Source organism: Anser anser (genome assembly GCF_964211835.1).
Source record: "Anser anser genome assembly, chromosome: 4".
Taxonomy (NCBI): domain Eukaryota; kingdom Metazoa; phylum Chordata; class Aves; order Anseriformes; family Anatidae; genus Anser; species Anser anser.
In genome coordinates, this window is record NC_139724.1 from 24,872,287 (window position 1) to 24,894,582 (window position 22,296).

At 34.8% G+C, this 22,296-nt stretch overlaps 2 long non-coding RNA genes across 2 annotated transcripts in view; both read right to left on the bottom strand.

Annotated features, from left to right (window-relative positions):
• The window catches only part of LOC310899227, a 128,270-nt gene that overhangs the window by 100,612 nt on the left and 5,362 nt on the right, over positions 1–22,296 (bottom strand). The window lies entirely within an intron of this gene.
• On the bottom strand, positions 171–12,853 carry LOC310899223. The gene is made up of 5 exons (XR_014584092.1): positions 9,977–12,853; positions 9,592–9,664; positions 3,814–3,944; positions 3,086–3,175; positions 171–2,634 (listed from the first exon to the last, which is right to left on the bottom strand). It is a non-coding gene; the product is annotated as an uncharacterized lncRNA (long non-coding RNA).

Sequence of the window (22,296 nt, forward strand, 5' to 3'; positions counted from 1 at the left end):
AAAAAAAGAATGTTGCAACAAAACCTTTCAGTTGTATTAAAAACAAAAACCTCACACTAGTAAAACACTCATATATCTTTCAGTACGGTTTTAAAATGCTCCTAAACTAATCTCATTACTAACCTTCCAATGAAAACACTGTTCATTCATTAGAATATCATCTCCTGGGGGAGAGATGGAAAAAAAAAAAAAGTTAACAAATCACAAAAACAAAAAGATGACAAAACCATGATCACACGAAGCATTTGCACTGGCTGTGAAAGAAGCTCCAAAATGATCTGTCTGATCACGAAATGAAATCTCTTTGAAATTCATTAAGTCAGACACTATCAGCCCAATATGGCAAATCTGACTCAGGCAAAACTGTCACTGACGTCAGTGAAAGCTTTGCCTTCATGAAAAAGTGAGAACGGATTTCACGACTGGAACCTAGTTGTGTTTCATTTCATTACCATCTTATTTCACAAGGAAAAAAAGCCATTAAAATCAAAATGATATTCTGTTCTGAAAGGAAAACTGCACATCCACAGAACAAGCAGGGTATGAACCGCAGTAGAATTTCATTGTGGCCTTTATTTTAACTTTCCGTTAGATGTCAGAATGGTGCAGAAATCAACATATATTTTCTTTATGAGTGTTGGCTTCTCTCAAACTGATTTATGAAAACAAATCTGCTACTAGAAGTGCTGTAGGGTAGACAGAAGGTTTTAGGGAAAACACCAACACGCTAAAAAGGCTAAGAAAAATAGGCAAGAACAACACAAAACAAAATAGTGTAGGAGTGCTCAAGCATTCAAGAATTTCTTAAAAATCTTACAAACACAGAAGAACACTTTGGGTGAGTGTAGAATAAATAAATGTATATTAGGTATTGAATTCTGGAAAGAAGTCTTTTTGGTTCAACTAACAGTTGGCATTAGAGTCCTTCATCTGTCTCTTGATTTTCAGGAATTCAGTCTTACATCTTCTCTTAACTAGCAGTTAAGCTTAATTATTTCAAAATTAACAGCTCTACTAGCACACTGTATGATAGTTTATAAGACCTTTTTGTTAAAAGTAAGATTTTGCAAACCCATTTTTGGTGAAAAATAGATATTAATATTTTTATTTTCAGAACTTAAGAATTTCTGAAAGATTTATCTTAGAATTTGAAACTGCCAACAATTTAACTTGAAACTATTTAATTTTCTCTATTTTCATTTACCAAAACATGTCTCTTGATAAGAGCTCATAATGCAAGAATATTCACATGGAAGTTCAGAAGTAGATCAGATTTGAGTCTAGGATTACAAATTACAAAACACAAGCAAAGAAATCATAGTCATGCAACATAATTGAAACCAAGTTTAGAAAAAAGATCTTGAAAGTATTTTTATATGTTTTCCTTGTGGGGCAGGGGGTGGGGGCAAACCTCCAAACCCCGTACCTCAGTAGTCTCAGTAGTATCTACCTTTAATATAATAGCTAGTTGCTCCTTAAAGCAATTTACTGTACTGCTGCTGAAAAAAATAGAATTGCTCAGTTGGAAAGGACCTTCAAAGATCATCTAATCCAACTGCCTGAGCACTTCAGGGCTAACCAAAAGTTAAAGAATGCTATTGACAGCATTTTCAGTCTCTTCAACTCTGACAGGCATGGGGCATTAACCACATCTCTAGGAAGCCTGTTGCAGTGTTTGACCACCCTTAAGGTAAAGAAATGTTTCCTTATATGTAGTTTGAACCTCAACTGACACAGCTTTGTGCAATTCCCAACTGTCCTGTTATCGCTTCCCAGGGAGAGGAGACCGGCATCTCCCTCTGCTTCCCCTCTTCAAGAAGAGGTAGGGAGCAATGAGGTTACCTCTGAGCCTCCTTTTCTCCAAACTAGACAACCTGAATGTCCTCAACATCACCTCATAGGACATGCTTTCCAGCCCTTTTACCAGCTTTGTTGCCCTCCTCTGGATGCATTTAAGGACCTTAATATCCTTTTTATACTGTTGAGAGCAGAACTGAATGCAAAACATGCATATATAAAAGCATACGGATGTATATGAAGTTATATTTTCATTATTTTTCTGTTGCTTTTTCACACTAGCCAGAAAGTCTTTTTCCCATCCCAGATACAGTTATTCAGGGATTTCCAGGTGGAGGATCCACTCAATTCACCATAAGCTGTAATGCCATCACACCTGTGTGACCAACACATGATCACTAATTCTTGAAGAAGTGGTCAGCCACACATTGCTATGAACTAGCTCAATTTTTCACTGCAGTCACTAAACTGTAATGAGTAGATCCTCCTCCAATAATCCTGAACACAGCTAAATTGGTTTTATGATGATCCACATCTCTGGGAATTAAATGGGTTTTACCCGAGACTGTACTTCAGCTCTCCCATTCTGGATACAGGAAAGCAAAGATTTCAGTTATTCAGCTCAGAACTTGGTTCATTTCTGTTACAACCTCAGAGTTGGAAACTGCCATAACACCTGCAATATGTGAAGATCTGTCAGTTTTGTTCATTTTACAAATCTGATCCCATTTGCCATTCTGGTGGGAAGTGGTGTCTTCATCCACACACATTACTACAAAGATTGTTTCTGCTTACCATAGATGATGTTTAACCACCACCCTTTGAACAGACATCCTGCTGAACACATTGAAAAAGTCATGTCAGATAACATCCCATCCATGTAAAGAGATTTTACAAATTCATAGCACATTAACAGTTTTCCCTGTTACAGTATTACTTCAAGATTGGCAATTAGGCAACATGGTGTCAGCAACCTCAAGTGTGACACCATATGTCAGGACTCTGTTGGAACTAACAATAACAGATAAATGCTTGCAATCTCTAACATGCACAGGCTCCTGATTGCACAGGGAGTCAGTACGCATGAATTCTTACAGGCTTTGAAGAATTCTCTCCAAGGCCTTTGTGAAACTTTTCATTAAAAAACATTTACACCATCCTGTAACAAAAAAAAAAATAAATACAGTGAAGGCATTTGGATGCTTGCTTGCCCCCCCCCCCCCCCCCCCTTTTTTTTTTCCCCTCTACATCTCAGTTGAGAAGCTAATATAATTGTACTGGGAATTACCTTCAGAGACATAAGCCATTAAATACTTCAGCAGTTTCTTCTTTGTGCAAGGATGTTTTGTGAAGATGTTTTGGTACAGTCAAGTCTTATCTGATAAAAAGATAAGATCTTATCAAAAACAAATTCAGTCCATCAAAAAGCAGTTTTCCTAGTTTAAATATTTTTAAAGTGCATTCAGCAGCTTTCCATTGCTCTTTATTTTTTTCCATTAGATTTTTCCTACCTACCATGCAGCAGACAATAGTGCTAAGAAGAGAATTAGCCTATGATTATGCAAAGTCAATTCATGTCTCTTCCTCCTAAATTTTAATTAGAAACATGTACATATACTTGTAATTTTCTTCAACAGGCTGTCTTTATGTTTAACAGAAATAAAAGATATGTTCACCATCACAAAGTGCTGAAAGATATAGTCATTTTTTGGCTGCTTTCCATTGGAGGAAGAGTAACACCTCCAAGGGGGAAAAATATGGAAAAAAAAAGAAATATTATCGTTGTCTGTTCACTTTGGCAAAAGCAGGTACACGTGCTTCATGATAATTTAGTGTCCTCAGTAGTTTGGTGCTAAAACACGGTTTAAATTAATTTCCATAAATTAAGAGTTACAATATCATCTGGAAATTTATCTGGCATTATTTGTATGCTGGAGAGGAGAGGTCTAGTTTTAAGCTTAGTGTTAAATATCAGTGTTTAATACAATGCTCATATTAAATCTTTCACAAACTTACATTTGTAAAATCAGATGATTTTAGAGATCTTGCTGACATCCTCTTTATTATATTGTGTTTTTTAAATAGAATCCAAGATAGAGAGAGACAAAGCAGTTTGGCAGGACCATTGAGTCTGGAGCAACTGACATCTGTTTCAGGAAAAGATTTTTACCCTTAGAACTAACAAATTTTGGTGTTTCAAGAAAAAAAAAACTAGTTCATGCTAAGTTGAAAGCTTACAATATTTGTTTAAAAAGTTCATGTTAAGAAAGCTTTTAATATTTTAATTATTATGCAAGAGAAAAAAAAATCAGAGGAAACGTTGGACGAGAATGAATTCAAGGGTTTCTTCATATATATTTGTACAACAAATGAATAGTGCTTTAATCTTCACATAGTTAATACACCAAAAATGGTTGACATTTTACTAGATTGAGGGACTTTAAAATTTGTAAAGTGACCTCTGTGACTGCTCTTATCTCTCTGTTGCTGAAAATTCATGTAGTTTATACAGATATAAAAAGCCTCAAGTAAGATTTTGAGGGTATTGAATTATCAATTCTAATTATTGAATTATCTTATGAGTATTATACTATGTAATTGAGAGACAACTGGCAATTTGTAGTTTTGCTCACTTCCCAGACAGTAAAAAGCTCATGTGAGGTATTTTAATCACTACTGGTCATAAATTAGACTTGACTTTGACAAGTAGCCATGAAAACAAAACAAAACAAAACAAAAGAGTTCAAAACTATTCTCCTAAGACAAAGTCCTTTAGCCTCAGCTACATTGCAATAAACACAAATCGTTCAGAAGTCACTGACAAGAAGTATCATCATCTAAAAATGGTTAGCATGAGTCCTAGCACAACAAAATTATTGCAAAGGCTATATATTTTATGCTAGGATATTCACAATATGCTGAAATTCCTCCCATTTGCCTTTTTTTAATAAACAACAATTACAAAAGAATAATTGCTTATAATAAATTAAAATAATTTAAAATGACATTTACACAGCTTGATACACTTGCATACAATAGCTAGATCTTAAATATTTGAACACTGCTAAAAAAGAGAGGGGTGACACAGCCATCTTATTGACTGCAGTCTCACTTATCACTGCTCCTGGAGAATAACTTATTTTTAGATAAATATTTCAAAGATATGACTTTTGCCTGATTTACAGCTGGAAAAATCTGGTTCACTGCAATGAATCCCAAGAAATCTGTTTACAGATTTTGTAAGGATCCAAACATCTCAGAGTTTATTCTCCCCTTCCCCCCCCCGCCTCCGGCCCCAGTTTCACAAGACGCCCACAGTGTATTTAACTTCAGATGTCATTTACACATGTACCATTTCCATAAAAGGATTTTATTGCCAATAGTCATCAAATAGCTTTGTTATCAGTTCTAATAGCCCAATACTTCACTGTTTTATACTTGTTTCACCTAAAGGCTTTTGGTTATTCAAAGCAGGCTCCCAGAGGTGTATAGGAATGCATAATAATTAGAAAACATTTTTTCTGCAGTAATAAGCCAAAATGAATAAGCCTTTAAGAAAGAGCACTGTAAAGCAAAGGTCACATGCTGGTTATTTTGAACTGAAGTTCTTTTCAAAGCACACTGCATGATCTCCCTTGTCATCAATTTTAAATACAATAATTTAAATAGTACATAATAGTAAAATCATAAATGCCAAGTTAAGTCTAAATATATTTCTGAAGTCTTTGTCCTTTCTCTGCACCAGTTACACATAATGAGAAAAATCTTTGCATGATGTTTTAACTGAAAGAAAAATACTTATTATAGTTGAAGACTGCGTTCTTCACAGGTATTTAGGTGTTTTGAATAGTGGAAACGTTTTATATCTAATTTTTAAGCACTGTTTGAGGTATACATGCTTTAATAGTATAGTTTACTCCAGCCATTGCTAATACTTGTGAGATACTGAAATAGACTGTAAAACAAGGAAACTATCTAGTAATGCCTGAGGAAGTATAAAAGTGTGATGCTTTTAAGAAGATGATAAGTAGCTTTGGATGTTATTTTATACATATGTATTAACACTTCTTTATTAATACAACACTTATCCTTGTTTTCTCCAATTGCTCCTGAACAGTGTGAAAAATTTGTCTGTTCTTACTGCTGCTGAGTACTGCTCAAACTTAGTGGAGGTAGCAGCTATCTACTCCTTAAATGAATTTTGTTACTGTATCTTCCAATAAGGTTTTCTTAATGGATTTTGTAATTTATTTTTTTTTCTAAATGGATTTTTTCTAAAAGGATTTTGTAACTTGTGCTAGAAGATTTCAATACAGCAAAAGTATTTTAGACCTTTCTCTAGCAGAAGGATCTTGATATTCAAGAAAAATGAGTAATATTTCCAGCTTGTCATGTCTAGCAGGGAGTCTTATATATTACAAATGTGATTTCTTCTCTACATCCATCATTAGGGCTCTCAACAAGCTGGCCTGATGTCACATGTATATTCAGCCATTCAGTTATGCCAAGAAGGTGGTAAAAAAAAAAGAATAAAATCAAATAGTAATGCCATATAACAAATTTTGAAAATAGAATATACGTTTTCCAAAATAGATAGCATTGCTATATCCAAAGGATTTGTAAACACTTTCAAGGAGTAAAATCCAGCTCATTTGCTGACTTTTATGTTCCATTTCCTTAAAAGTGGAAGGCAGCACTGCCAAAGAGCTTGAGACAAGAAAAGACACTATTGGTTGCAATCTGTATTCCTGAAGACTCTGTTCTAACCCTACTGAGGCCAAGGAAATGCACAGCAGTTTAATTTATTTTTGCTGTTACTGCCTCTCTGCTCCCTTGGTAATAGGTCTTACATTGCTAGTAATCCTAATTGGTGAACTGACATGCTACATTTGTAATGCAAGGTTACTGACACTGCAATTTTTCATCCAACTCCTCTTATTCCAAGGAACAGGTCACAGAGGCTATTTAGCTCTGTGCATTCACATCTCCAGATTGAAAATATGGATCTCTTCAACATCACTTCTGCATACAGACAAAGTATTAAGAGATTTGAACTTGCTCCATCTGGGTCTTGGTGGTTCCAAGACCTTACACCCAGGAGAACTACAGGCATCTTTCTCATATGTCTCTCTCATCTGCAGGGCACATGAGTTTTTGATGAAAACATCAGCAAGAAATAGCTTTACTGAGAAAGAAGAGTGGAAATACCAAAAATGTACTTTTGTCTTCAACCCTAATTACATTTTTCTTGCTCTAATGCGCACCCACTTGGTCCTTTCCATCTTTCAAGTTAGTGTCTTGTGACCTCCTCTCACAGACTGTTAGCATGTGAAGAAGGAACAGTAGGATTTGTAGCTACTTGCACCGCTTCTTTTGCAAAAACCATAAATAGTTGAAGTAGTGATAATAAGTTGATCTTATTAATTCTGATACTTGTAGAGTTGTACGAGGTGATTAAGTATTCAAAAGCGCTTCCCCTAAGAATCACCCGGGGAGACTGTTTTCTCACAGAAAAGCAGTGACTGAAGTGATGCTGACTACATAAAAGGTAAATGAAATGATAAAATGCACTTTTCAACCTCCTACAGAAAAAGCGTGCAAGATTTGAATATGGGAAACAATCAAAGATTTGAACATGGTAAACAATCAAATACAGCTTCATTGGAGTCAAGACTTGAGAATTCTTAAGTGCTGCAACCCTTTGTTTCAAAATTAAATCCCTGAGGTGCGTGGTCATGCAAAATATATCTTTATTGGGGGTAGACATATAGAATATGCATCCTTCCCATTTATAATGAAATCAAATAGTGTTTTACACACCAAAAATTTAGAACTGGTATATGTTAGCCAGCTGGAGATTACACATTTAGTTTTCCTTATTGATGTAAATACTCTATTCTATAATCAGCCCTATAGCAGCAAAATATGACAACCAATTTAACTTTTTTTTGTGCCTTTTTTTTTTTTTAAAACTCACAGTAAACTCCATTTGCAGTAAAATACATTCCCTTCCACAACATAGCTCCTAAATGGAAACAATAACTATTTCGTCCCCCCTTAACTGCAAAAATGGAGCTAATAATCAAGAGATATTTCCATATTTTTGGAGTGCATCTGTGAAGGTGCAGTGGGTTTACGGGGCAAGGTTTTGGTAGTGGGGGTTGCATGGGGTGGCCTCTGTGGGGACCATGGGCGAGCAGGTGACCTGGTAGGAGCTGCTTACAGTGGGGGACCCATGTTGGAGCAGTTTGCTCCTGACAGACGGACGCTGTGGTACAGACACATGTTTAGAGCAGTTCTTGAAGAGCTGCTGCCTGTGGACAGCCCCCGCAGGATCAGCTCAGGAAGGATGGCAGCTTGTGGGAGGGAAACCCTGTTGGAGCAGGGGAAGAGAGTGACCGAGAAGGAGTGGTGGAGGCAAAGTGCTATAGACTGACAGCAACCCCCCTTCCCCTGTGCCACTCAGGGGGAGGAGGTGGAAGAGAGTGGATGGGGGGAAAGGTGGTTTTGGTTTCTTTCCTTTGTTTCTCACTTCTCTACCCTGTTAGTAATAGGCAATAAATTTTACTAATCTCCCTACACTGAGTCCATTTTGCCTGTAACAATAATTGCTGAGTGATCTCCCTGCCCTTATCTCAACCCTTGAGCCCTTTGCTTGGTATTTTCACCCCCCTCTTCCTTTGAGGAGGGGGAGTGAGAGAATGGTTGTGGTGGATCTCTGCTGCCCACCTGAGTAAAACCATCACAGGAGGTCACTGAAAAGAATATGTCAGGTAGGTAATGATTTTCCATTTCTCAGGCACCTCAGTGGAAGCTCACATTCATCACTTCCAAACTTAAGAATACTAAAACTATGAGATGGTATGGGAACTTGCCAGAGTGACCTCCTGCCAACAGGAATGGAACTCCCCTTTCCATTTTATTTATTTATTTATTTGTAAATGTAGAAAATAGATTAGATGAATATTTTCACCCTGAAATAACTACGCATTTTGATGTTATAAGAACTCCAAAACAAACAGGTAAAATTACGGATTTCTAATATTCCCCTTCCCCACTTTTTTTCATGTCTCAGATTATTCTCAAGGATGTTATAGTCCACAATCTTACAGAAATTAGGAACTTTAAGAAGATAACTTGTTGTTTATTAGCTGAACTATTGAAGTTACAGTAAAAGGCAGTCTGTGCAGTCTCAATGTTGTAACCATACCACATAAAAACATTTTTTGAAATATCACTCTGAGGATATATAGCACAGCACCATTCCCTCTCCCTAGGGCAGTACCACAGGGTATCTGTGCTTCACAGGTGTCAAATGAATGGCAAAGCAAATGTTTTCTGAGTACAGATGTTTTCAGAGTACTTGCATGACCAGCATTGCAGTAACTGAGCAGGAATCAGTAAGATTCCTCCTCAATTTCTGAGTAGCTGTCCTCATGAACTGTTGAAGTTAAGAAATCTGCAGTTGACTTTACTAATATAAAACTTTCAACTTGGGGGAAAAATAAATAAGATGACATGACCTTGAAATAGTTCTCAATTCCACTGTAATTTTATACTATTAAGTTTATCACAAGCGAATGAATGCAATTCTGTAAGTTCTCCATGCAGTCTGGTTTTTTATGAAATTAATTACCCGAGTTAGCTCATATGCTTATTTTGTTAATAAATAAGTCTCAAGATCTACATCAACTGTGCACAGAGTAGCTAAAGTAAAATTAATGTCACCATTGTTATCATAATTGAAATGAAGTTGCAGACAAAAATGGTAATTTTAATATGCAAAAGATATACCATTCTGGAAGACAATGTGTTCTTACGGTTCATTTTCATTTTCTGGTTCTGAAGAATCTTTGAATTATTATGACTATGACAAAAAAAAAAAAAAAAATTTGAAATTCTGTCCACTCAGTGACATCACATAACAGAGATGGTAGAAAATAAACATTTGAAACCACGTTATGGGTATGATCAATCATTAATTCAGGAGCAAGTGTTTTGTGTTTTTTAACCCATATTTCAGGCAGCACTTAACACTACATATATGCATGTTTAAATACTATCTGTACTCAAGAAGGTGCCTTCAAAACAAATACACATTTCTGGTCACGGCATGTAAGTGTTAATAAAACAGAAAAGAAACTAAATATTATAGTTAAGTAGCATATGTCTGTCATACCTACAATCCAAAGCAGCACATTCACTCCGAACTCCTACAGATGAGTGTCAGGGGGTCACACTAACCTACTGTTGAAGCATCTGGGAGCACAGAGTTCAGAAATTCTATAAGTGGTCATCCAGGAACAAAACAACTGCAGTACAGGGTCAGAGGAGAGGTACTGAAGATAAACCAAAGTGAAAGCCAAATTTTTATTCATGTAAATTCTGAGTCAATTCAATGAAGTTCAGCTTCTAGATGCTTTAAAGGTGAGATACATCACACACACGATATATGTAAGTAGCAAATATTGACTTCTGATGAGAGGCTTTAAAAAAAATACTATACAGTTAGAGAAGAAAATTATCTGTTTTGTTTAACAATGAATGACAGTCTGGAAAGGAGATGAGTACCTTAGAGCAAGTCTTCAATTACAGTGCATTTGGAGGGGAAAAAGAGTTTCTCTCCTCTTACATTTGGTATACAATCATATACAAGTTATAAAGCATCAGTTAGCCTTTTAAGTCTATGTTTTTTATTATTATTATTAAAAAATTTATCTTGTTAATGACTTCATCCATAACCCATGACTCCTATCAGAAGGAATACTTACGAAGTTATGTCTAAAAGGATGGAGCAATACACAAAGAATAAGAATTACATTGCAGTTGAAATGTGATAGACTGCCATTTCTGAAAAACAGCAACAACAAAAAATTTCACTTTGGCACTTAATGAATTGTCTTAAAAAAATATATATAGAGAAAAATTCAGGTTCAGAAACTTGTAGCCCTTCATTGCAAGACAATCATGATGTGCTAAATGGGCAGGGCATTTTTCCTCTGTCTTTCCTGTTTAAAGAATTACCATCAAGCATGGTAAGAGCCACAACTGACAGAGCCAAAGATTACTTATTAGACATGGATGCTTGGAGACAGCATAGCCCAGATATCAGAACCAGTGATCAGGTTAGGAAGATATCATTACAGCTCTATGAAGACACCTATTGATTTCAAATTATAACCATCTGTTTTCTTATCAGTAGATAAGAGGACTTAGAATTCCATAAACAAACAAAAATGATCACTTGGACACTGAAATGAACTTCAAAACTCCACTTTTGCAAAATATTGTTTTAAAACAAGTACTCAACAAATTTAAAGAATTATTTCTAATCTAATATTTAATATTCTCAAGACTATGTATTATATGCATTTCTAAGTACCGAAGAAGTACACCATCACTTTAATGTGCCAGCCCTTAGAGAAGTGAGCATGAACAGACATGTTCTGTAACACATATAAAATAAATCATCTGAAGCAGGTGGATCTCCTTTGTTCCCATTTTCTAAAATTAAGTGCTCCTTGCACAATAAGTCCTTTACGTAGCTTTAACGTTACCTGAAAGCTTAAGCTCCCATAATTCTGTAATATTTTGAAGTTATATCCCTTTAAGATATAACTGCACTTCCATTCACCTCCCTCCAAGGGAGAATGAGGCTAGGGAAAGGCTTATTAGAAGGACTACCAAATAGATGCATTAGATTAATCAACAAAGCCAAAGAGACTGTACAGGACTACCTCCCAAAGCTTTCCTTAGGCCTCTCCACTTATAAAGCAATTTGTCACACACAAATAGAAAAAAGACAGTGAGTGGAAAGACAGAATACAGTTTCTAAAAGAAACCCTAGAGTCAAGTATTGAAATATTCATACACACACCACTGTCAAGCTGCTGTAAGGCAGACGTATACACAAACACACACACTAAAAAAAAAACAAACAACAAAAAAACCCACTATTTTTAGTTGTATGGCCAAATTCCAGACCATGTTATGTCTACTCATAGGTAAGTGATTTCATTCTGATACCATTTTCTTGTTTGTTCAGTTCAGTTTACAGGGTTGCTCCTTGAACTTACGCTTGCTTCTACTTCCATACTCTTTGTATTCAGGTTAGAAGCATGATCATCTACACAGTCTCCATTCGGGGTAAAAGAAGAAAGAAAGGCAATATCAAACAACTCCTAGAAATAATTTTAAAATATATGCACAAATCCAATACTGACTAATGAATTGTATTACTAACAGAAACAATTCATCACATCACAAGCCTTTTCCAGTATGTATTCCCTCTCATTAGCATCTGGATTTCAGTGATGACCAGCACAAACTGAAAATACTTAGGGAGAGAGCATTAGATAAGAGAAAAACCAAGTACTATCAATTTATATTTCAGGAAAAGATTAAAGTATAAAAAATAGAAAATTAAACAAAAGCCTTTTCACAAATTTGTTATGAATACTCTAAGTATGAAGTAAGGTGCAAGTCATTAAAACCTAAGTTAGGAGATAAAGTAACTTAACAATTAATACAATGAAACAAGCAAGCAGGGAAATATTAACAGTGTGGAAAGACCAAAATTCACGTTTTCTAAACTTCCACTCAGTTAAATCTCATCAGCTTCAGTACTGCCTCCCTGACTGTGCACAATAAGCTCCTTCACAGTGAACTCTAGTAGAGAAAGAAGAGATGACAGGATAGCAGAGACTTCCTCCAAGCTCACCATACTCAAGTAGCACATGGTGCATCTACAAAATATCTGAACCAGTCCCCTAGCATTCAAAACTTGAATGAAGTTTTCTAAGTTTCAAGACATCCCTGGAATTTTTCAGAGAAACATATAAGAAAGAAACAGCAAGAAGTCAACCTTACAAGGCTTCCCACCTTAAAGTCATTGCTATGTATGATAAGTCCCTGTACTACAAAAGTAGTCATAAGAGGAAAAATGAGAGAGAGAAAGCTACCACACAAGGCAACTTCAAAGAACCATATTACTAAGAAACAAGTTACTAAAAGAAAGAAAAAAATAGAAATAACAACAAATACAAAACCATTATTTAGTTACCTTCTTTAACTTTTTTTACCCCTCTCTTACTCACAAGGGGCAGCAGAGAAGGCAGCGCTGATCTATTCTCTCTGGAAACCAACAATAGGACCAGAGGAAATGGCATGAGGCTGCATCAGGGGACATTCAGGCTGGATGCTAGGAAAATAAATGTTTTTCACTGGGCATGTAGTCAGGCACTTGAACAGGCTCCCTAGAGAAGTGGTCATGGTTCTAAGTCTTCCAGAGCTCAAGAACCCTTTGCACAATGCCCTCAAGCATGTGGTATGATTTTTGGGTGGTCCTGTGTAGGACAGAAGTTGGACTCGATGACCCTTGTGGGTCCCTTCCAACTCAGGACATTCTATAATTGTTTTGGGGTAGTTGTATTTCTTCATCTTCAGCACCAATTTTTTTTTTTTCTCCCTGGAGAGACAAGAAAGAAAAATTGCCTAGGTCCAGCTTTTTGTAGTTATCTTGTTAAGTTTAACTAATGGTTAACTGATTAATTTAATTCAGTTGCTGAATGACTGATACTACCTGTAGTTGCAGCAGCCTTAGCTTGGCGTTTGAATTAGAGCAGTGGTGGGGACTTCTTGTTGGAGAAAGCTAATTTAGAGGTTTCCCTACCCCCAGAAGTGGTTATACTTGCATATATTTTATTATTGGACGTATTTCTCAAAATTCTTGCTTCACAGGAAACTGTTTTTACTTTAGGGAGTTTATGAATATTTTGTTTAAACTTCCTAACCTTTGTTTTTACTTTGTCATGATTTTTACTAAAGTTTTAAAAATTAGTATTTATCTTCAATGTATTATGTCTATGTATATTGTCTGTATGGATAGCATATCAGCATTCAAAACAAGATGTACATAAACTGATATTTTTGTACTATATATTTCTGCATTAATAAATATTAGTTTTAAAAAAAATAAATTCAGTCAGGCATATCAAGTTAATAACTTTAGTTCTGAAAACTAGACACAATTCTATATCATTGAATATGACAAAAAAAGAAAAAAGTCAACTGCAAATATATTCTCTGAAAATAATACCACCGCTTTTTTTTTTTTTTTTATCACCAAAGCATGGGTACAGTGTGCTGGATAGAGAGGTGCTGAGTCTTCACAGCCTAGCCTTTTTGTAGGATCAAAGTAAGTGTAAAGTGCTACTATGTGAGAACTGGCACACCTACATCATAGCTCAGGCTGGGATTTGAGGCACAGTCCAGAGCTTAAATGGGGCTGCATTGGGGTCATTAATGGCCATCAGTGCAGTTATAGGCATGACATGAGTTTACAAGAACGAACCAATTAAGACACTCATTGAGAGGTCTGATATTTTACTCTTTGCCTACTCAGAGTTTTCAATCATTCGAAACAAAACATAAAGTAATGCATGAACCAGAGGCATCATCATTTACTGATCACTACAGAACATAAATTGTTTTAAAAGCTATTGAACCTGGTAGATTTAATGAGCTCTAAAGAACATAAATGAAGGACCAAGACAAGCATGGCACATAAAGTAAAATCTAACAATATGGTCCAAAACCTAGGAACAGGGATATTTATGTTTATTTTATTTTATTTAGTTCCAAATGAATACTGCATGTATCCCAAATATTTTCTTGGTATTTCCCTACATATTGGGATTTTATTTATTTATTTATTTATTTATTTTAAGGAAAAATACCAGTGTCTTTATATAAAGTCCTGAACTGGCCTTATTCAGAATACTTCGTTTTGTTCTTATCCTTTAGTACTGAGAAAGAAAAATTCAAACTGGAAATAAAGGTGTGAAAAACTACTCAGGAGACTGAAAAAGCTCAGTTGACTTGGTAAATGCATTTCCTTAGGTAAACACAAAGAAGAACAATAATTTTGTTAAGAAAGAACAAAAACCAACCAATCAAATGGAAAACTATGTGAATTTAAACTTGCCAAGAATAAATCAGAGATGGAAACTAGAAATAAAAATCTTATTTTCGAAGCAATGAGGTACTACCCCCTCTTAGAGTAGCAATAGAAAAAGGGTTAGATAATTTTACAATAGAATTTATATTTGTCTAACTGTGGATTACTTCACATGGTGTGATTGCCCAAAACAGCTGTGAACTAAGCATAATGTCTCAGAATTCAACTTCCAGACCTACATTCAGATTCACAGTACACACAGGATCTCATTAAGTAGAGGAATTAGCACTGTGCAAGCAGGTGTATATCCTGCTCCCTTCCCACTACCTTCCCACATGATTAATTAGGTCAAGGCAGAGCACTGCAATGGTATGCTATTCTTGCCAAATTATTTGAAGCCGGCTCAAGTAACAATGACTCATGTAGAATCATAAGTTATATCAAAATCTTCTTTTGGTATATTTCTGCTTGGACCATTTTGACTGCAAACTTTGTAGGGAAATTCTCCTCTCTGTCCCAGTGGCTTCCCATTCAAAGTCAAGCCCATTAAAATTCAAAAGCCCACTTCCCATTCAAAGAAAGCATTCTGTGTGAAAATAGTTAAGTGGAAGCTAGGATAAACATGAAGTAAGATAAAATAGGATAAGATAGCCATGGCTTATCATTGACATTTCAATGCTGTGTTACTTTTCCAGCACTTTGAATGCATTTACCACATTAAGTAATATTAAAATTAATAAATAATAATAATATATAACAACAAATTCCAACAGTGAATTATGCTACTATAAGGCTATACTAAAACCACAACTACAAGGAAAGTTGCTAACTGTAAAACATTTATTTCATAATGAAAAAATTTTAATCTTTTGTTAATACTGTTACAATCCTTTATCTTCAAGACCCAAGGCTTGATGAGAATGTTTTATGCAAAGTTACTTGTTATTACTTTCATAGTTTTGAAATATCATGCACAATTGACTTTGATTCTTTAAATCCTTCTGCTTGACAACCACAGATTCATATCAAGTACAACTGTTGCCTTTCTGTGAAAACTAGATTTTGCTGACATACAGCTATTGTCTTTCTGTAAAAACTGGATTTTGCTGACATACAACTGTTGCCTTTCTATAAAAACTAAATTTTGCTGACATGTATTGATTTTGTTCCTTCTGAGTTGCACCTTTTCCTCTGAACATTGTTGAGCTGCACTTTCATCTCTGAATCATTCCATCAGCCAACTGGAACAAGTCCCAACATAAGGCACTATTAAGCATTGTTTTAAAAATAGCGGAATACATCTTTTCTGTTTGTTTTTTTGTTGTTTGTTTGTTTTTCTCTGACATTGAGTAACATTGGAAACATAATGGAGATTATGAAGTTTAAAGTCCAGCTGATAGTTTAATTTAGAAAAAGAAAAAAAAGAAAAAAAAGAAAAAAAGAAAAAAAAAAGAAAAAAAAAAGAAAAAAAGAAAAAAAAGAAAAAAAAAGAAAAAAAAGAAAAAAAGGGAAGGGAAGGGAAGGGAAGGGAAGGGAAGGGAAGGGAAGGGAAGGGAAGGGAAGGGAAGGGAAGGGAAGGGAAGGGAAGGGAAGGGAAGGGAAGGGAAGGGAAGGGAAGGGAAGGGAAGGGAAGGGAAGGGAAGGAAAGGAAAGGAAAGGAAAGGAAAGGAAAGGAAAGGAAAGGAAAGGAAAGGAAAGGAAAGGAAAGGAAAGGAAAGGAAAGGAAAGGAAAGGAAAGGAAAGGAAAGGAAAGGAAAGGAAAGGAAAGGAAAGGAAAGGAAAGGAAAGGAAAGGAAAGGAAAGGAAAGGAAAGGAAAGGAAAGGAAAGGAAAGGAAAGGAAAGGAAAGGAAAGGAAAGGAAAGGAAAGGAAAGGAATTATTAAGGATCACTAAACTGAAAGTACCTATCTCTGACTTAGAACTTGAACATACTCAAAATCCTGTCAGCTATGAAGTATTTTATGGTTTATGACAATCTAATGAATTATGGGATTAAAGGCTGGCTTTACAAAGGTTGAGGAACTTTCAAGGTGAAACTGGGTCTTAAACCCAGTTTTCTTTCAGGTTCTTTTTTCCATGCTCATTCTATAGCAAGTTTGAGGGACATGCATTGATGATATGCATGCCTTGAAAAAGTTCTCACTGGTACTCCAAAGTTCCTTTGTAAAAACATAACAGTAATTTTAATGAAGATACAGTTCACAATTTACCTCAAAAGGATGAACACATTTTCCAAAGTCTTAAGGTATTAAGGCACTTACTGTAGAAAGTGCCTTAGGATGTGTTGTAGCAATACATATAGCAATGTGTTAGTACATTAGGATGTGTTATAGCAATACATTCTCCGTATAAAACATCACTTAACATACTAAGTCAATTTTTCCAAATTATTATAACTCACATTCTGTCCAAGTGGAAATGGCTAATAGATCAGTTACTGCAGAGTACCATAAGGTACGATTCCATTTTCTTCTGTTGTTCTGTTTCTTTAGGTTCAGTAATAATTTTTATTTTTCATAATTCTTGAATGATCTTCCAAGTGCAGGATTCTTGGGTAGGTTGGAAAGAGGTATGGTCAGAGAGATGGAAAATTACACTTCAGTGCAAATGATCCAGTGGTCCAAGCCAATATAAACAAGTCAAAACATGTTGTCAACAACTCATTCCATACAAAAATTCATATAAATACAAATAATATTATATTTAATAATATAACATTGCTTATTTCAATAAAAGTATATTTTCCAGCAAATCAATTAGCAGAAATAGGTCAGTAGGTGTTAAAACGTGTTTGGGACTAGCTACTCAGGAAAAAGTGGACAAAAGTAGTTTTCTGTCAAAACTCTTAAAAAGTTTTGAATAGCAGTGTTTATAAAATAAAATCTTATTACCAAACTAAGCTATCCGTGGTCTTATATGTTGGAATCACTTCACAGATCATCATAATTAATTAATCCTCAAATTATTTAAGTCATACAGGACTTCAATGAGTTGTTGACAGTGTATATAATTCATAATTTTATTAATAGATTTATGAAATTTCTCTGCCCTTCTGCTAGATGTTGCAGATACAGTCAGTAGAAAAAATGGAGCCAAGCACAGCACAGATCCAAGAGAGACCGAACAGGTAGTGGGAGATTTTCCACTTTGGACTATGTCTTTAGGATACACTCTCTCCCTAACTGTGTTTGTTAGTTTCCAGAACATGCTGAAAAATCTGCATACTCTCCAAGATGAATGAGAAAACTGTTATAAAGTATGGCAGATGAGAAAATGTGGGGTCCCAGGTTTGATTACTGTAATTTCACATATGCCTGCTGTCACCATGGCTTTGCTGTGTTTATCTGTGGGCACTGAGGCGTGCTTATTTGGAGAGGTTTTCTTCAAACTTCAATTTAAAATACTCCAATAGAGACAAAGATAGCCTAAAACCAGCAGATTTTGAAAATGTCTTATCTAATCCATGCTTTTAAGCACAGAAATCAATACAGCCTCAGTTATAAAACACTAAGGTGTTGTGGTGATAATTTTGCTCGTTCTGAGACCCACAGACATTTTCAGCTGTATTATTAAGATGCACTCAAGATACACTGTTTTGCACATGCAAGCATTCATATATGTAGCATCAAAATTCATTCGAGTTAATTTATACATTGCAATTTGCTTCTCAAAGGCTTTTTTTTTTTTTTTTGTATGCAAAACTATACTGGGGTAAAAAAATTTACAGCACTCAAAAAATGGAAGAAACCGGGACACAATTCCTTTTTCACGACAGGAAAATGCCAGGCCCATATCATATCCCTGGATATTTAAGCATTGTCCTGCTATGATCACAAGGAGTAAATTACCTAGAAAAAGAGGAGCACTCACTACCTAGCAGGAACTGTCTCCCCTGAGGCTTGAGCCACCAAAATACTCATAAGGCCACTGATTACAGCAGAACAGCTCACTTGCTTTGAGCTAAACACTGTGTTTAACGGATTGAAGCCTCGACTAATAAATGAAGCTAATAACAGAGTATGAAATTAGTTTGAAAATCTTCCTGATTTTGACAGGACTCTGTGCACAATGGTTCACAGACATTTCTGCCTCTTTTACAGGTCACTGTTTATTCTGTTTTGTTTTGTTTTGTTTTTGTTTGTTTGTTTTGTTTTTGTTTGTTTGTTGCTTGTTTTTTGGTTTTGTTTGTTTGTTTTTTAAATAAAGAGAAAATACTAAGTTTTGGTGGACCCTCATTATCTAACAGAAATTCTGTGTTTATAAGCACATAAAGAAAAGGGCAGATTTTGCTCCAAAGAAGTCAAGACACTATGGCAAATATAAATATATCAGGTGCACCTCAGTATTTCTCTTCAGTGGTGCCTACTAATGGAGTACAAATTCACATTCTATTTATATCCTTGCTTAGTTGTCTTCATATACAGTAAGTACATATGCACACATTGTAATCATGACTAATATTTAATAATAATATTGTATTTAGCTATTAGACAATTTCAGAGTAGCATTTTTATATATATACATGTTATATATAAGACCTGTTTTTCCTTGCAGCTCCCAATCTGTTCTCCCCATGTTAATTTTCCAAATTCTGTTGTATATACACTTGATATATACATGTGATGCATTATTACCCTAAAATATACCACTTATTAATAGTGGATGAGCTCTAGCAGTGAGATTAAAATAAAATCTATCTACATTTTGATTTCTGTTACTACTGTAATCCCCCTCGAGATTAGATTCTCATATCTCATATCTCTCTGTTTAGCACAGATCTGAAGAACATGATGGAAAGAAGAACATCAGAGAACACCTGCACCAGTGAATTAAGGTTTAGACAGAAACTGCTTAAGAAGAAAAAATATCTGAATTTAGCTTTATTTATTTAGTTTATTTAATATAATTATTTAATTAACCATGAAGTAACAACAATTACTTTGTACATATCCCGAAGTTAAATGCAATAGCCAACAGTTAGTCAAACTAGACTAAAAATCTATCTTGTGGTAACTAAAATGTTACTCCAACACTGGCTTTTGAGCTAATACATTTTGAAGAATGTTATGTTACAACCTTGTGGTAAGCACCTTTATTTCTTGCAGAGAAAACTGGCAAATTCACCTATACAGACTCTCTATTTCATTTTCAGAGACTAGAATATGTTGCTAAGTGTTTTGTTGCTTATTGAGGTACATTGAACAACCACATTTTTTCTATTTTTTAGTGACTGTTACTCTGAAAGTTTAAAGTTGGCTTTTCTATTTTAGCGTTCTGCTAAACAGAAAACAAACAAACAAACAAACAAACAAAACTATTCTATTTGTAGTTTTGTGTTTAATAATAGGTCAAAGCCTCTAGGGTTTCACACTTGAATGAGTTACATCCCGGGGAATCCTGTGTACTGAGAAAGCCAGATTAATTAACATAATCAAACATGTCTCAGTAAAACCAGGATCTAAAACTACAGTGATGTCATATCCCATTATAACACCCTCTTAAAATGCTGGGATGTACAAACTGCAAATACAAATGTGGTACAGACTACATACATGAGATTTTATTCCTTAACATTATGCTATGTGGTTTTCAATGCTGCCAGGTTGGAAGCTGATACAGTGTTTGTAAAGTCAGTGTATTGCTTTCATAAGCACTTAAATACCTTTAAATTTGTAGTTGAATATATCATGACAAGACATTTTGATTTTATAGATTCGTGTTTTAAAACTTGAACCATCATTTGGGTTGAACTTCTGAATCACAAGGCTCACTAAATATTACCCAGTGGCTTCTGGATCAAACCCAGAACTTATGGTTGACCTAGGTTAAAAGACTTTAAATGGTGACCAGTTCTGCTTCCTTTTTAGTTGTCTCAATCCTTTCATTGCTTCAAGGTAATATTAAAAAAATAATAATAATCTGAATTCATCTTGTATCAGGTTCCAGCCTTGCTAACTTTTTTCATTTAAAGAATTACCTTCACCTCACAATCTTTTTCCATCATGTAGGTGTATAAAGATGTTTCTAAATATTTCTGGCTTTAACAGGATAAGCTGCTTTAATCTTACTTGATAAATATATTCCAAACTGTAATGTTCTTTCAGCTCTTTTCAGAAAACTTTCAAATTTGCCAGCAGCCTCCTTACAGAATGATTATTTAAATATATCAAATCTTAACATGTTCCAGGAATGGGCACACTAAAATGATAATAATAATTTCTGATGACTAGTGCTACTATTACTTTGTCTTAATATTTCACAAGGACTCCGTCACACCAAAAAAAGTACATTCTGTAATCCTTCAGTCTATATCTGCACATTGGCTTCTCTGTATGATTACTGTTGAGTAGCTGCATGATCTTGCATTCAGTTGAATAAATTGCATGTTATTAAAGCGAGAGATTCTACAAAGCTGACCTGTGTTTATGTCTTGCTAACTGCAAATACACAAAGTTTTTCAAGTATTCCCATCTCTGGGGGAAATAAAAATAAAAATAAACAGCAACAACAACACAAGCCTACTGGTATGATCCACATCAGGATCATTTCTATCCAGCAACCTTAAAACATCTCTGACTTCCAGGCTATCCTTTCTGAATATATCTCAAGCTTATAAATATAAATGATTTACTTCTAAATGTACCTAAATACAGAGAAAGAATAGTTATATATCTTGCCGTCTGTAAGGAGAACTAGAGATCATCATAAACTAACACATTTTGGTGAAAACTTTTCATTTTGACATACTAGTGTTTGCCATTTGTAAGGAACATATTTTGATTAAGTTCTAGTACTACCAAACGTAAATTACACAACACATACAGTATATACATGCATACTAGCCAACATGTTATGAACTAAGGGCAATATCTTACAATGTTTTATCCAGGTATATAAGGTATATATATATATATAATCCAGGTATATAATGTATATATATATATAATGATATATACCTAACAGAAGTATCAAGAGATACCATAAAAGTCTTCTAAATATTGGACGTAGCCATTTTTTCAGTTTTACCTACTGTTAAGTAGGTAAATTTTCCAGTAGTAATATGGCAAGAATAAAGAGATGGTAATTAAAACAATAGTGAGTTAAAATACTTAAAGCAATTAGAGAATATTTTATCAAAGCTTGTGATTAAATACTAAGTACACTTCTACGCTTCTAATCTCATTAAAGTCAATAGCATGTGCTTTGTTGAACTGGAACTCTCATGGAGAACTGTTTGAATTCATACAGAAGAGAGTACTTTAGTATTCAGCATTACTTATGTCAAAAGCTTGAAGACAATATTTGTATTTATCAGAACAAAATGATTCAACAGAGTAGTTGTTATGTAAAGCACAAGCAAGTGTATGTTTTCTTCCCACCGAGATTTCAGGAAGTTTGAACTCAGCATATCCAAAGTAAAGCCTATATTTATAATTAATAGAACTGTTCTTGCTGGTGAACTGGAGAATCCATGCTGGTGGTACTAACTACTAGCATTGTAAGAAAATCTCATGCTTTAGTTCAAATGATTGAAATACAAG